At 36.9% G+C, this 17,957-nt stretch overlaps 1 long non-coding RNA gene across 5 annotated transcripts in view; it reads left to right on the top strand.

Moving 5' to 3' along the window:
- Positions 1–17,281, top strand: part of LOC102236377 — a 129,364-nt gene extending 112,083 nt beyond the window's left edge. For all 5 annotated transcript variants that reach the window (XR_002752082.1, XR_002752083.1, XR_002752085.1 and 2 more), the window contains 2 exons: positions 16,651–16,734; positions 16,921–17,281. This is a non-coding gene — a long non-coding RNA (uncharacterized LOC102236377). The remainder of the gene's footprint in view (positions 1–16,650; positions 16,735–16,920) is intronic.
- The last annotated feature ends 676 nt before the right edge of the window (positions 17,282–17,957 follow it).

Genomic DNA, 17,957 nt, shown 5'->3' with positions numbered 1-17,957 from the left:
CATCAAATGGGGGAGACTTTTTTTTTTTAGTAAATTGCAAGGCTGTTGAGTAACTAACTTATTTTTGTTCCTTATTTCAAAGTACTGTAAAAGTCACCTGAGCTCAGAACGTTTATAAATATGGCAAAGTCCTTTGAGCAAACACTGTGGGAAGAAATACTGAAGCCACTGTCATCTTTGAGAAACCAATTTGTGAAAGTTTAAAGCTTTGTCATATGGTGCATTACTCTTCTAGAAGTATCCATTGGATACAGCAACAATACTTTAAGCATTTAAGCAATATTCACTCTGTACTAAGGGTCCCAAAGTGTGCTGAGACAATATTTGCTACATCATTACACCACTTGCAGCCTGAACTATGGATGCAAGACAGGATGAATCCCTGCTTTTATATTGTTTAATGTAAATTCTGACAGTATCATATGAATGTCGCAGTTGTTATGTGATTAGCTAACAACTGTCCTGTCAAACCAATCTTCCCATTCTTCATTGACCTCTGACATCAACAAGACTTTTTATTGTCACACAACTCTTCCTCATTGATAATTCTTTTCTTTTTCAGACTGTTTTCAGTCAACAAGAGATGCTTGTGCTTGAAAATCACAGCAGATCAGCAGTTTCTGAAAGACTCAGCTATCAGCTCTTAACAACCATGGCAAAATCAAAATCACAAAAATCCCCTATCTTCTCATTCTGATGCTTTAAATTCAGCAAGACATCTTCATCACATTTACGTGGCCTGAGTTATTGTCATGTGATTGAATTTGTGTTACTGTATTTAGAAAAAACATTTTGGCTCTTTGTCTTCAAGTAGGTTGGCAAAGACAATAAAAGACACAAGAGCATGTTTGAAAAGTAACAAACGACTGGAGATTTAGTAAAGGTCTCTTGGGTTAGACCTGTATATAAAACTGACCACCTTGGACTTTGCCATGTCACATACTGTATAAGTGAATATTGATTAAGGCACTGTTTCTCTTTATTTACAATGAAAAACTTCAATGGAGGTGTTAAGTGTCTTGTCATATTCAAACCAAAATAGATATGTTCTATTTATTTGATCCATGCTTTTTTCAGAATTTAATAAAATATCTTTTAGTATGCTTCATCAAGTGCAGTTTGACATGTTCTCTGAAGTGCATCATGACTGGAGCATGAAGTTCAGCAACAATCACCAGTCATGTCCTTACCTCCAGCAGAGGACATGTCAGGGTGGGGCCAGAGTGACCCAGATGGGCCTATCTCAAATCAATGTTTGCTACTCCTAAGCGTGCACAAGAGGACAGACAGACAGACGCACTAACATACTCAGATACGATGGCTATGCCTTGGTCGATGGGCCCCTGGGCTGGTCTGAAAAGGCGTCACATCTGAGAAGCATGTCGTTCCAGCCTGATGAGCAATCTGCCTCATCAAAAGACCTTTATCCCAATCAATAAGGCTTTCGGCAAGGGAGCTCCTCGCCGCCCATCCGCAGTTCCCACCTCTGGGTCTCTGTCTGTGCAGCTCAGCAGGGGACATATTGGTGTATGTGTACACTGTGCATGTCAGATGGGAGGTTTTCTTTCAAGCCTGTACACTAATAAGCCTGGATGCTATTTTTTTCAGACTTGATGTTTGTGCATATGTATGTCACAGGTGCCACTTTGAGTTCAAGTCTGCATGAGTCTGACAGCTGGAGTGTTTCTTGTGTGTTTGCCGTGGAAGTCCATATTGAATCAAAAGCATGTCATTGTTTTTGTGTGTTTTTTGCTGACAGATGCAAGAATGGGAAATAATAAAAAAATATCATACACCAGAGGTGTGACAACTCTGGTGAGCTCAGGCTTCTTCTCACAATTCTCTAAACCACAGGTGTCAAACTCCAGTCCTCAAGGGCCGCTGTCCTGCAGTTTTTAGATGTCCCACAGGTACAAAAACGCTGGAATGAAATGGCTTAATTACCTCCTCCTTGTGTAGATCAGTTCTCCAGAGCCTTAATGACCTAATTATTCCATTCAGGTGTGGTGCAGCAGAGGCACATCTAAAAGTTTCAGGCCACCGGCCCTTGAGGACTGGAGTTTGACACCTTTACTAATCGCTACTTACTGTATATTTTTATATGTGCATATTTATGTCTTCAATTAACCATGGCAATGCATTTGGTTAAATAAATGCACTAATAATCTCTGTGATAGCTACATATTGATGTTAAGGAGTGGTGTTTGCCATGTTTTAACAAAGGAATTTGTGACTTAAGACTTTGAGAGGAAGTCATAGCAGTCATCTCATCTTGGTAGAAAGCTCTGGCAAGTCTTGTTAAGTCCAAATAGGGAGTTTGTGCTAATAAAGTGTTTCCACTCTAAAATAAAGGCAAAAAATCTGCATATGTCAAACTTCCATTTGTGGTTAAAAAAATCTAATTATCAAACATTAGTTTTTTTCTACTCATCATAGAACACATAAGAAGTGGATTTTAGTACAATAGTCTGATACAGGTAAAGGTTTTTTACTTTAAACCGTTAGTGTACTGTTAAAGACTTGTAACATAATAAAAAATAATACACTTTATAACAACAAATAGTTTTCTTCTTGTCAAGAAGGAAACCTTTTCATTCTTCTCAGTCTGGTATACTTAAACCCCCAAATGCCCAGAAAAACCTCCAAAGCTGTTTGCATCACCTCTGTGCAACAGGACTATTTGGAATCATTTGCAACCTTTCAGCAAATTATGGCATTTATAAAAGATGCAAATGTGAAAAACTAGAAGAGTTTTTAACTTTATTTCATATGAATCTGATTCAGATCCACTCATATTGTCTCATTGCTACAATAGTAGCACTTTGACCAACTCTGCAGCTGCTTGACCAGCATGACAAAACACTTGGCTTTAATCCCTGAAATTGTTGAGGCTTCTAAATCTGTTGTAAATTTTGAAAACATCAAGTTGTTGGTAAAAGTTGTACTAATAAGCCTCTAAAGTGACACAAAATTCAAACTGACAATGAACTGTTTTCACATGTTGACTTGTTAATATTGTATTAAACTATACAACTGTTAATATAAAAACAGTTTACGTTTGTACTATTTATGGTTTGAGTACATGAATAATTTCTCTTGAAGAAACTGCCATACTCTGAGTATATTCAGCCTGATAGACATTACAGGAGAGCTAAGCTTTCATCTCTTATCTTGCTCATCCCACAGCTCCCACAGGGCACTGCCTAATTAGCCTAATAAAAACACTAGCCATTTTCCTAAGGTAAATTGAATTGACTTGTCAATGGTGTACATCAATACACATAAGGAGCTTTACTTTGTGGGAAGAGTGTTAAAGCTGGCTGGCTGTGAGTACAAAGTGAGACATAGGATTTAACAGAGTTTTTGTGACAAAATTTCTGCCCCTTAAACAGATATTAATATCAGAGTATCGGAAAAATGTGCTGTTTTTAAAGTATGCAAAAATAAAAACACTCCCGATTGTTATATCTATAATATTGACCACATCATTTATATAAAATTCATTAGTCATTACTTTGCCTAGATTAACTAATAAAATCAAGTAACCACATAAAGAGAAGTCTGGCAACACGAAGAAAGCTACAAAATATCAAAAGCCACCCCATCTGAAGACATTAAGCAATGCGTAATTTTTTTGTTTTGTTTTGTTTTTAGACTAAATAGAAAATATTGGTTGCAGAATTTCAGGGCAGAATAAAACAATTACGAATGAGGTGATTTTGAGGGACAGCTAAGGTTAGCAGTGTCCACCAAGGTGGTATTTGTTTACTGGTAAATACCCTTTCAAATAAAAAACATTTTAAAAGCTTTAATCCAACTTAAACTAAAGAGTATGCCTTAGGCTGAAAGTGATACAAAAGTTTTTATTAATTCCAAAACTGAAAGGTCTTGTTATGAAAGTAGATTACAAAATGTTTAGTCAAATTAATATCCCCTTAACTAAATCAAAATAGGAGGCAATGGAAAACTGTAGATTGTGTTTACTCGGGTAATATTTGTCAAAAAAACATCTGACCTGTAAACAGGCAAGCACTTTTGGTTTTGGTTTTTCTGCAGCAGTGTGATACATCTGAATTTAGAAAAAAAAAAAATGTTTCCAGCCTCAGAGGAAGATGTAACCTTTGTTTTTACAGAGGAATGGTAAAATGCTGCCTGGCCGTTTTGATGTTTGCATTTGGCTGAGTGATCTCTATGAAACAGTCTCTCCTCTTTTATTGCAGTCTCCCTGCCTCACCCTGTTAATGTTAATGGTGCCAGCTGATGTTTTAATAAATTAAGCTTGATTATGAAGATTGTCGCCCCTTTGATTCTAATGGGGTCTTAAACAAGCTCTGCCGTGATGGCATAATCATAAAACGAAATCATGGAACGTGCATATGTGGGATGTTAGCGCACCGCTGCTTCTGATTGTCTGTTAGGATGTGGACTGGAGAGAGCGTGGAAGGACACACAGATACTGAATCTTCTGTGGAAGAGTGTCAGTCTCACCGTGCGTGGGGGTGTGTTTGTAGGTGTGTGTGTGGGTAGGGGGGGTTCAGACTGTTCTTCTCCCTCAGCCATTAAGCTCCTTCCTCTGGGCTCTCCCTGTGGTGGTTGTAATGACTTGCAATCAGCTCTGAGTGTATCTTCATTGAATTGCCGTATCTTTCCAGCCTCACTAAGAACAGCGGGTTATTACTGATCTAGGGAGTCTCTTGACACCAACCCTACTAAGTAGTTAGTTCGGTTATTAAGTGTACTTAATTTATTGTCCTCTATTATTTCTGTTAGTGGGCTGCTTTAGAGAAAGAAATTGAGATATGACAAGGGAATGCAATCTTCTTCATGGGAAATCACAATACATTAAATTTCTGAGGACAAAGGATTTTTTAAACATAGATTAGGGTATAGATAATCAAAATGTAGGATTTCAGCCTTTACTTTTCTGGCGTGCTTTCTGAGAAATCAGAAAATATGGTAAAAGACAAAGCTTTCCCTGATATTTTAGACACCAAATCATTAAACAAATAGTAATATATATGCAAATTTGCACAGTAGTTTAGTAAAGACAAGAGTTGCATGAGAAAAGAAATATAAACATGAAACAAGTCTATTTATTACCTTCAACTGGAGAAGCAAAATAAAATGAATGTGATGTTCCATACAATGAGGCCAACAACATTTATTTGTTGTTGGCCACATCATGAAATAATACAAAAACTAAGAGGTAGTATTTCATTTATTTAAAATTTAAATTAAAATTTTAAGGGGAAAAGAAAAAATTTGGTCAAGCATTAATAAAATAATTTTTTTAAGTATAAAATTACATTTTAAATGTTTGCATATTTAGAGTATAAAATGTATATATAATGCAGCAATATTTAGATATAAAACAGATCTACATTAGGATGCACAGTTGTCTATTTTTGGTAAGCCAATTGCTGAGTGAGAATGTATATATTTCAGTATTGAAAGTGTAATGCAGATACTGCAACATGGATTTTAGGCATGATATGGATTTATCAAAAAAAGTGCATGTGTCCACTTATTAAGGAATTTATTTTCTCACTGATGGCAACACTTTACCTAAATCTAATTTTCAAAACCAGCTTTAATAAATGTTTTCAGCTGCCTTGAGCTCAGGGTGATTGGCAGTCCTTTGGTCTGTCTCCGTTAACCTCTCGACCTTTTTTTCCTCTGTGGTTTAAGACTGTACCAAAGGAGTTTCAAGCAATTTGTCAACAATACATTAAATATTCATACCAAGGGCAACAGCATGTGTTGCTCAGGGAAAAAGTAGAACTTGTTTGCAGGGAAATGCTGTCCCTCTAAATATAAAGTGTCAAAATTGGTGCCAATTTATTTTACTTTGTGTGTAACGTACATTTTGTTGTTTAAATGCAGGATCCCCCTCTATTAACTAATAACAAGCTAAGCAGGCATTTACCAGAAATTAATGATATCTACTTAGAAGGAATTGTAGGTCCCAATTTATTGTGACATGGGCAGCAAGAAGTCTCATTAAGTTATAATTATTAGTATTTTATTCCTATGGAGCCCAGCTTCTGAGGCTCAGAGAGAATTATGAAGTGTTCTTCACAGAAATAAAAACAAAAACTTTAATATTTATTTATTGGTCCTATTTCAGTGAATATGCTGCAGACTTTGTCCATAAACTGCTTTGTTTTCCTTGTGAAGTTTGCTTTATTAAACCTGTCTGTATCTATGTTTCTGAGATCTTTTACTCATAAAGTGATGGAGTAATACCAACTTTAGTCACTTGCATGTTGTTGAGCAGTGCAGTGGTTGATATTTGCAAATTAGACAGACTTTAAAAAGGAAAATAATATGGAACCCAATTGATGTGTTGTTTTGATGTCCATTAAAACTTTTGTTAAGAATGAAGCTAATTTATATATTTGTTTTTTTAAAAGCTTTCAGTTAATTTAATTACATATATTGAAATTTGTATTTATCCTCCTAATGCTCCTTATACAAGATCAAAATGCATAGATAAAAGGTTCAGGAGGAAACCAGACATCCCTCTCTTTATAGATATTACCAAACCACAATGTATATCTAGTCCCTCTATTTGTTTTTTTGTTGTTGTTGTTGTTGTTTTTGTTTTCTACACCAGGGTCTCTTGCCATTGATATGCCTGAAAAAACTCAAAAAGGAGCCATATCATGATTACATGCCCAAACCACCACTTTGACTTCTTTTAGCTCCTGGCAGTCTGACAGAAGCGAGGCTGCTGGGCCCTCCAGCCAATGCCAGCAGCCAAGGAATGAGGCAGACAAAGAAGAGATTTTAACCGGCAACAAACCAGTTACAAGACAAACTCCTACCTCTTGAGTCACCGTCACTCATCCATATGAGGAAGTACTCTCCATTTGTGTGGAGAGGCATTTGGGTTGGGTGTCATGCAAATCAAGTGGCAGGTGACGGTAGAGACCTGGGCATGATAAATTGGTGATGTAGTGTTTTGGTTGACTTTTCTGTTTATTTGGTGGTGTTAGTGGACCAGGATGCTTTATCACAACTTAAAGTCTGTTGTTGTCTTAGTTTATTTTTTTTTAAAGTAAAGATTTTTTCTTTCTACAAGTTTTAAAGAGGGAAATTTCTCTGGTTATAATTATATAAATTCTGGTCAGAATTATATAAAATAGTTATCTTTATCTGTTTTTTTTTTTCCATTTGCTGCCGTAATAATTACCATACATTTATTTATTTTTGGTGAGTTTTTTTTTTTTTGTAACATTTTTTTTTCCTTTTTACGTACATTAAAATAAAATATCAAGTTTCCACCCATCTGTTACCCGCACAAAATCAGCATATCACAAAACAACAGCTACACAGTAAAGGCAACAATAGATAAATACACTTTGGTGAGCATTTTGATTAGATTAATAGATATTAAGGTGTCAAAAGAAGCTGAGTCAAAAATTGCTAAAACATTTCTGCAGTAGTTGCCTCTTGGTAATTTAATGTGGCTTTACATGGAAAACATGGTGTGGAGGCAGACGGTTTCATCTGCATCCTGTCTGCATTTTCAGGCTGTGTTTCCCCCTCTCTCCATCAGTCAGTGCATGTGTCCCGATGAGTCTCTTTATAGAAGTGTTTGAACGTCTGGATGTGTATTTCTGCCACCTCCCTCCCTCTCCACTCCTCCTTCTCTTCCCAACTCCCTTTCCATCTCTCTCTGATATACATAGCAATGACCCCTGTCTCAGTCACGCTGGCACCATGCTGTGAATACCATCTAAGCAGAAAAACAAGTGGAGATTGTTATGCAAATGGCTATGTGGTGGGCCATGTGCGGGAGAGAAAAACTGGCTATGTTTGTGTCCTTATATGTGTGCTGGGGAGGCGGCGGGGAGAGAGCAATGAAGATACAGAAACAGGGAAAAAAAGGAAAAGAGAGAAGGAAAAGAAAAACATCAAAAGACAAGACAAACAGGCAGAAGGCAGGACTTATTAGAGATGCGGTAAACAGACAGGATGGCACGATAAGATGATCTTTTGAGCATATTTAAAGAAATAAAATCTGCCATGGTCAGGTGCTCCGTACCTGCAGGATGTGTTTACCATGTGAGCTACAGTCACTGATCAGCCAAAGGAAACTGACTGTCTGCATGCTAATAAGTCCTCCTTTGTGTAGAGGTGGGGATATTTTTGCATCATATAACCGATGTATGTCGGTCTTGATGCCTTCTTGGAAATACTGACTTTCTTTTCCTTTTACTGTTGACATCTAATTTACACTCATGCATCTAAGCAAACACACTCAACTACATGCTCAGCATAAAGAGATTGTAGGTAATGCCTGGAGATGGCAGGTCAGCTTGCTGTTTAATTGTTATTGCTCTGGTGTTGCTTCACTAAGCAAAATGAAAAGGCTTTACAAACAAATGCATATTTATATTTTGTATAGTAAAACAAGAAGATAAAAACATCCATACCCAAAGTTTTAACCCCATATGTGATATGATAATAGTTGGATAAGAGAAATTTAGATGAACAAATCTCAGGAGTTTTCTGAAAATAATAAACTTTGTAACATCTGCAGCAATGGAAGTACTTGATTTAGGGTTAAATATTTATGTCATGAATGCATCAATTAACCCAAATAAAACTCACATACACACAGACGAAACACATCTATCTCTGAAATAACTTGAAAATGCCAAAGTTTAATAGTATCCCATCTTCCGATTTTAATTTTGGCTATTGATTGACACAGTTGTATATAACATATAATTAAGGAAATAAAAATGTCATGGAAACTGTATAAATTTAAAATTCTGTGACAGAACTATTTGCCACAATTACTGTTATTAAGCTATCTTTGTAATTAATTATTTATTACAAATTGAGCCAATGAACTGAACTTGTAAAACAATGTACTTTTCTGCAACGTACAATTGAAGTTGGTGCAACTGATTTTATTAGTCTGGGCTAAAGGTCAGTTAGGTTCACGGTCAAGAACAAAAAAAATTTTGCCTTCTTAAAGCAATACGTATCCCAAAAGATCTTAAAAGTTGAAAATAATGCCATCAATGAATCTTTACATTGCATTAATTTTTAGAATAAATTGTTGTTTTTTATATTATTGTCCGTTTATCGACAATGGATAAACAATAACTTTTCAAATGATTTTAAGTTACAGAACCATTACTTCAGAAACTAACTTCTCTAAGCTGGGAAAAAGCATAATAAAATCACAATACCTAAAAAAAGATACTGCACAAATAAAAATAAATTCCCTTTGCTCATAGTTAACAATTTACTAGTTTGTGGGACTTGTGTTCTTATTTCTAAATTGACATTCATGTTTTGTCATAGCATTTCTTCAATATATTATTTATAAATGATACATTTATACTTCATGCTTTCTTTCTGTAGCATACAAGGAGTTTGTGGACTGTTAGCCAGTTCTTCGGTTCACTCTGGCGTTTGTTGACCGGGTCCAATTTGGTTTCTTTTGGTAGTATAACTCATCAGCATTTCAGCACCTTACTTTTGTTCATTTCCATTTGCCAGTGTACTTACTTTTTACGTTTATTGAAGTCTTTAGCTGTGCACTTTTCCAAAATCCTGATCAGACAAATTTCCCCCACACTTTCAGAGTTTTTACCTCACACGCATAAACAAACTTTCTGACTTAGTTTCTCTTTCTCCTTTTCTTTTTACTCTGTCAGTAGCAGACATGCTTGATCATTATCCAGCTACACCATCAATTATTAGGTCTGGTTTATGAAACCCCAGTGCAATTTGCTACCAAACACTCCAGATGTATTGCTGTTCATAGTGGACATTTATCCAGCTCTGTGTTGTTTTTTTTTTCTTCTTCTTTTTGTTTTGAGGGGTTGCTTTGTCTTGACTGAAACTTGCATCAGTTTACATCAGCGACAGACACAGCAGCAGACTGGACCTCCCCAAGCCCTGCGCATACCTCACCTCCTCAGCTGTGAAAGCTGGATCAATCATCGTCACCCGTCATAAAGGCTTTTAACAATTCCTGAAATTACATCGGAGAACTTATTTGGAACTCATTGTTGCACAGCATAGATGTTAAGGCTGCTCTGTGGAATGGTTAGCCTGAGATGAGCCAACAGTGGCACAAATATCAGTTACAGCAAGTAATATGAATGTTAATTTGCAATATCATGATATTATTGCAAATTGAGACTCTCATGTTTGATACACTCGTGTTTTTTTTTCCTATAAATACTTCAAAATGTGCCCTCTTTGTAGAGCATTTTTTACAAAAACCACCACTCAATAAACTATTTGGAAAAATTTCAACCCCAAAAATTCAAATATATTGGCATGTACATTTTAATTACATTTCATTCTCTACATCTCCAGACAGTTTGTAAAATGAGCTATGATATGACACAACACAACTTTCCTGATAGCAACACATTCCTGAATACCTCTCCGTTTTCTGAGAAATGTGGCTGATGTTAGTTTGAACCTCTACTTCTTGTTTAGTACAGCTATGCGCAACATCAACATCCAACAAAATTACCATTTATGTTGCCTGATTGATTTGATCCAGACCAGTAGCATACCTAATTTGGATTTTCTTTTTTGCAACATTTTAAAAGTTCTCAAATTTGCATTGCAATTGGATGGAAACATATTGTATGACATTTTGTCTTTCAGTGGATAAGAAAAAGCTCTACATTTGCAAATCTTGAAAAAGTTAGAATGTTGACCTGAAAAATGTGTGTGAATTCTGCAGATCGAGTTGCGGAAAGGAAATAAAACTGTACTGAAAGGTTGTTAGGCTGTGTTTCAGTACAAACTCTGAGAAAACCAAACAAAACTCAAATTCTCAGAAAATGAATCATTTTATGAGTTTTGACTGTGATCATAAGTTATTAGTGACACTAACTAGCCTTGTGCAACACTACTGTTATTGTTGTAAAGAGCACAAGAGTACAATGAAATAAAAACTGAATCCACTGCATGTTAGAATCATATAATTTCATATTGTATTTTTATTAGGAATTTTAAAAATCATGGTCAATAACAAAGAAAACTAAAAATAGTGAAATTGTGATTTTTCCACCAATCAATGAAATGAACATTGTGCCTCATGTGGATCTTAGGGGGAAGAAGTGCTACTCCAGTTTCAACCTTTTTTGAATTTTCATCATAATTATGTCAATATTCTCCCAAACGCAAACACTTCCCGTCCTGACAGAAAGTAATACGTTGAAAGACCATTAAACCCCCCCCCCCCCCCCCCCCCCCCCAATTCCCACTCCCTTCATTGACACACATCCCATGCATATGCACACAGCAGCCACCCCCGTCACCCATCCCCATCTTGTCCCCACCCTCCACGCAATAAAACTTTTGGCATCCCTGAGGTGTTGTAATTGGCAGCCGGCTTGCCATACCGATAGACTCCTCTCAGTCCTACGGGTCAAGAGTAATTTACTGAGCTGCTAAACGCCACCAGTTTTTTTTTTCCTTTCTTTCTACCCAGTCCAATCCCTCCTCCTCTCTCTCCCCCAGCATCCATATTGGAATTCCCATCCAGGCTGTATTACAAGCTGAGATGATGGCTTAATCCCTTGTTAATTAGGGACAACATCTCCAGCAGCTGAGGCTAAAGCGAAGAGCATCGAAGGCTCCTGAGATGCGAGGGCTCTGGCCGAGCTTGTGGCCTAGTCGGAGAGTCTGGCTCATTCTCAAAGAGCTGGCTGTGGATGGCGGGGGAGAGATGAGGGCTTGGATCTCTCACTGGATGAGGATTAAAAGGGCCTGCTGCCTAATCCCCACTGATGGCCCTTCTCGGCTAATGGAACTTGGACAACTGGGCAACCGGATGCTGCTCTTGGCTCAGCTCTCACCTAAACCACTTCCTCTTCAGCTGGGTCAGGGTGTCACTGTGGCTGTGCTACTTGTTCATCAGAGAATTTGTTTCTGTTGGCCTCAATTGTTAATTTAGATTATACAAACTAGACAAAATGTCTTATTTCTTAGGATATGTTGACCGATTTACAGTGGGGTCTTCCTGGTCACAGTGTGTTAATGGATATATGTATCATTATCCTCTTTTCTTGACATCTATTGCTCGAACAAGTACATCTCAAAGAATGAGAGCACCATAGAAAAATTTAGTTCCTTATCAATTCAATTTTAAAAGTGAAACTTGTATATCCCTGAGATTCTTTACACACAGAGTGAAATTTGAGTATTAGAGTTGAAAAATGCCCCCGCACCAGGCCGTACTCTTAAACGGGAAATTGTTAGTCCGCCCTCAGAAATTCTAAGGGAAGACAAACAATCCAAAACTCTAAAGGACAGCAGGAAGCAGTGACTGAACTGCGACGCATAAACCAACACTCAAGGTCAAATCAGAAGGATCTGGTGTAGCCCTGCAGCGTTGAATAGTCACACGCCCAGGCAATGTTACTACCAGAACATCAACAGTGTGGCCCACAGTCACCAAACAATGGAGCGCGTGAGCCCAACACACACACCTGATCACACACCCAGGAAATTGACACTTAGCCACCACCCTGTCAGCTTCCCTTTTATGGAAGCTTTGGCCGTAAGGAGGGTTTGACACCTTGTGGTGCCACCTGTTACATTTACCATATATTATATCAATGCAGCATGGCAAAGTCTTTACAGAGGTGTTAAAACCAAGGTTTGCCCTTCATCTCATCTGCAGTGTTGGGTCTGGTGTTCCTCAGAGAATACTCTTGATAATATTACCGTATTTTCCGCACTATAAGGCGCACCTAAAAACCTTCAATTTTCTCAAAAACCGAGAGTGCGCCTTATAATCCGGTGCGCCTTATATATGGACCAATATTGATCCACAACAAGTCTCTCAACTACGGTAAGCAGCCGCCGACTTCATTTTCCCCCGTAGAAGAAGAAGCTCGCCGTGCACGCTGGGTTTTGTGTAAAGACCCCAAAATGGCTCCTATTAAGAGACACTTACGACGCAGAGTTTAAGCTCTAGGCGATCAGTCACGCAGTAGAACACGGGAATAGAGCAGCAGCGAGAGAATTTAACATGAATGAATCAATGGTGCGGAAGTGGATATATATTGTGATTGCACTAACGTTTGATTTACCGTAACAGTATCAGACTGTTTTTTACGTGTTTATTGAATCGAGGAAAAGTCCCCCTCCACTATATGTTATACCTTGCTGTTGTTAAAAGATAAACTGTGTCACGAAAATACCACGTCACTTACTTTACCTCGGGGAAAATAATAAAACAGCTGTTTATTCATTTTGGGAATGAACGGAGTTTTCAGAACGCTGGTTTGTAATCTATTAATAAAGTTTGACTGACCTATCTGGCTAATTTGTTGACATTCCCTTTAGCGCAACTCCATCTAATGGATGCATAACGTAACCCCAGCCTCTACTGTAGCGTCTATTCTATGCGCCTTATAATGCAGTGTGCCATACAGTGCGGAAAATACGGTACATAGTTTCTTAAAGGGGTTTGAAGCAGATGAGTTTGCTGGCCAGTCATTAGTCGTGTATTGGTATGTTTGACTGTGAACGCATGTGGCACATCCTACTAGCATCTCCATGAAGTTTGTGAGCAGAAAGAAGCTTTCTTAGATAGATGGTTGCACTGACTTTGGACTTGATGAAGCACAGTGGACCAACACCAGAAGATAACTTGACTCCCTGAAGCATCACTGACTGTGGAAGCTTTTCACTGGCCAAGTTTGTGTAGACTGTATCATGGTCATAAGAAAAGATTGATGTAAAAAATCCTTTATTTTTTAATGTAATTTTAACATGCTTGGAGATACATAAATAGATAGTGTTCACATTTATAAATATACCTTCATATATTTATAACTCAGGGCTGTTATAATGGTCTCAGTTCACGAGTACAGCTCACTAAAGGGGTGTTTTTTGTTAGTCATGGGAAAGAATATAAATGTGCAAAAAAACATACCAGTAGAGCTAAAAAAGGACCCAAAAGTGCATTTTCTTACGTTTGCTTTTTTGGTGGCAACAAATGCTCATTTTTTATTTCCCTGGTTAAACGTACTGTTAGTACAACACATCATAAATACAGCTAGTATTCTCTAAGTTCCTCCCACTTAGAAACACAGGCTCCCTGGGAGCTCCAAACTCTTCGTAATTATCCCGCACCACACCACCTGCTGTTTCTCTACCTGTGTGTCCACTTGCACTAGAAAGAGGTATATTTCAGAGATGAGGCTGAGGGACAAAGAGAAAATGTAAAAAAAAAATAAAGAAAGATGTGAGATAGATCTGCAGACAGTAAAAATCTTTGAAAATTATCAACTCTATGCTTGAACAACTAAAAAAAAAAAAAAAAAGAATCAATCAATGGTCCTTTGAATGGCATCAAAAAAAGTAACAAGTCTGTTTTCAACATGAGAAAGTACAGGACTGCCTGGAGATAAGTCTACAGAAATACAATATGCAGATATTAGAAGCACATTCCATTTCGATACTGCCGTACAACAGAAATTCAAGAACTATTACTGCTAAAATACTAGAAAATATAGGGTTTTTATAGGTCACTCATGCTATCCATAACATTTATTTATTTATCTTTAAACTAATGCATAGGCTTCTGCAAGAATATAGAATGGATGTCTGGTAAAGTTTCTTTTCAAATATTTATTTCACAGACTACTGTAGCTTCTTGTTGTTTTGTCCTTCCAAATCTTGCACTAATATAATAAGCTAACAAAAATTTCCCTAGACTAGTTAGTCTGTACAAAATGCTGCTGCCAGACTTCTAATTAATATTCCAAATTTTCTCATGTGACACCACTACTAATGCAAATGCATCAACATTCAGAAATCACAGTACAAAATAAACAGCATCTCTCTACAATTACAATATAATTGTTTGCAAAAAATGTCCATGAGGTAAAGTGAAGAAAATGACTTTATAAGTAATAGAGCTTGTTGATTGTTTCAAAACCTATGTTGCTTTTGCACATTAGGCTTAATCACACCACAGTCGTATGTTTCACTGCACAGTGTATTCCTGGCAGTATGTGCTTCCTGCACAAGGCAACTCTGGTCCGGCGTTCACCGTCCATTATTATGCACCTCGTCAGCAGGCAAGCATCAGCCTTGGTTGCACTAACCATTGTCACTCCACAATCAAATTAGCCCTGCTGATGAGGCCTGAGCTCTGTGACCTCCACAGGCCCAGTCGCTTCCCCGCCTCACAAAAGACAAAGAAGATCTAAGAGCTGAATTCTTCAGGGATGACAGGGCTTCACATACTGATTTCTGATTAGGTTGTCTCGTCCTTTTATTTATATATATGCCATCGAAGTAATTGAGACAGGGTGTTGACTGCGATATGTGAAACCAATGCCCCCACCAGCTGTGAACTCAGTGGTGATGATTATCTAAAACATAAGTCTTTGTGTACTCTTTATTTTTTTTTTAGATAAGGTTACTTCTGCTAGGTCCCAGCAACTAGCATATGTGTGACACTCAGACATTGACAGTCAGCTCAGCGTTCCCAAATCCCTCCAGACATGGCTTCCCTCCGCCTCTCTCCTTTTTCTCACATCACCTTTCGTGGACGTTTGCCTGATTCAATGTGATGAGAGATGTGAAAGCGGATACCTGCTGCTACTTCCTTTTTGTCCCGCTGTGTGTGTATGCAAAAAAAACAGTTTTACATTTGCATCCTTTAATGTTCATTACTTTCCAACTAAGGTTGAGCAGGTATGAGAACTGTTATAATATAGTGACAGCTTTATGTGTAGTAAACCTTTTTTTTTTTTTTTTTTTTTTTTACAAAAGTTACATACTGCTGCTGTAAAGGGGTTTAGTTTTTATTCTGTCACTTATTTTATGTTAAATATTTTTGCTTGATTGTCGTTATTTTGTAGAAATAAGTTTTCACTTTGGCATTAATGTGTTTTGTAAATTTTGCTGTTAAAAAAGCCTAATTTTGTTGATCACGACTGATTTGTAAATGCAATAAAGAGTAAAACATCCAAGGGTCAATACTTTTTATAGTCACTGTAGGTGTCAACAAGCTTTTTTGGACAAAGAAAGTGTATCAACCTCCTGACACTTCAGCTAATAAAAAAGACGGGCATGATGACATTTCTTTATTGCAATACATGCTTGTTGTAATGGTATTAAACATTGTTTTATTCATCTAATCACAACTGCAAAAAGTTTCTAAGATTCCCACTCAGTAGTACAAACATAATAAATGAATGTTTCCCATTTCTGAGATATGCTTAACAAGATCATTGTCAACCATTCCATTATAATTTCTTGTGTTGTTTAAGCTGACATTTATTTAGCAACATAAAATATTGCTTAGCATTACATGTTAAGATTACGTTAACGTTAGATAAGTAATTAGCATTGCATAATTAAAAACAAATAGGCTTTGGACACTCTGTGAAATCTTCTATGTGCATGTTGAGTGCATGAGAGGAAGGCGCATTATCAAAGGGAACTAGTGGAAAAAAATCCAAAACTTTACAATAGTAAGCGAAATAATACATTTATTTGTTATTGACCATGATTTTTAAATTGTATTAATCAAGTGAAATAATACAATTTGCTTGTAATGGCCATTCCTGCTATTCATCAGGAAAACTATATCATACTTTGAGCAAATATATGAAACAAGCCTTTCTATTGCAGGCGTGTTCCAGCTTTGCCCAGCTGACCTACAGATTTAATATGGATCAGTGAGAGCTCACTGAAAGCGGAGCGTGGAGGAACACGGTAAAGAAATCTCAATCAGATCACACAATTACACTCTGGATGACTGCAGATCAGGTGGCAGCTGAATGGTCTCAGTGAAGGTTGAAAATAAGAGAGAGGGCTTCAACAGGAAGTTCATGTCCTGTAATTTTCAAACATGTTAAAAGTGATATCTTGACAGTTTGAATGTTTTTTTTTCCCTTGCAGACCACACTGCGGAGGAGGAATGGTCGACACTTACCCCTGTTAGCACTTAAAGAGAAAATCATCTTGTTACAGTTGTTAGGATTCTGACCTTTGGCTCTGTAATTTAACAAGTGTTTAACAGAGAAATGGAAAAGCAAAGAAAATTCAGTGTCAGGAAACATTATTTTGATAATCCTGCATCTCTATTTGTTCATTTATCCCTGATGGCGAGTTTATTGAGACCATCAAACATTCAAGGTGTCAGACAATGTTTTTAAGAAATTTCTTGGAATATTAAATTTACAATCAATGATTAGAAATACAAATGAATGTCACTTTTAACACTGTATCTCTTAAAAGCATCAAATTTTAATAAAAACTCTAAGTCTAATAACTTAAAGCTAATGTCTGTGGAGAATCCCATTCTTTATTTGTGATTAGTATGGGTGGAATTACTAGACTTAATAAGAAAATACCAACATACACAAGCTCACAACATCAGCATGTATTAAATACACCGATCTCTGAGGGAAAAATAGCTGGATTTCATTGTTGCTGCTTATTTAAAGCTTTAAAACATAAGACATAAGTGTTACTTTTGCAGCAGGAAAAGGTTCATTTATATCAACTTCTGGATAAATTGTTGCCACTTCTTTTTTAAATCTTTTTTTATATTGTTTATTTCCTTTTAACTCGTCTTCCAGTTTCTTTTTAAAGTCTGTTTGGATGGGAACACAACAGTTTGGCCCCAGTCACATGAAATAAGTCTAGATTTTGCTATAATTGTTTGTTTTTTTCTTGGGATTTGGTTTTCTTTTGTTCCTATATTGAAACAAAAGTTATCAAGACTTTCAGGCATGCTCTTCTTTCTCAATATGTGCCTAAATTGACTTTGTCTTTCTGTCATGTTGTAGTTTCTATGACTTTAGTTATAGTCATAGTCTTCCACCGTTCTCCTCCTTTGCTTCTATGTTCACTTTATCTTTCTTTTTCTCTCCAGCAGCAGACTTAAATACTGATAGACCTCACTCTGGGTTTGATTAAGTCCCCACTCTGCA

Source organism: Xiphophorus maculatus, chromosome 22 (assembly GCF_002775205.1).
Source record: "Xiphophorus maculatus strain JP 163 A chromosome 22, X_maculatus-5.0-male, whole genome shotgun sequence".
Classification (NCBI taxonomy): Eukaryota; Metazoa; Chordata; class Actinopteri; order Cyprinodontiformes; family Poeciliidae; genus Xiphophorus; species Xiphophorus maculatus.
This window is presented reverse-complemented; position numbering and strand designations above follow the sequence as displayed.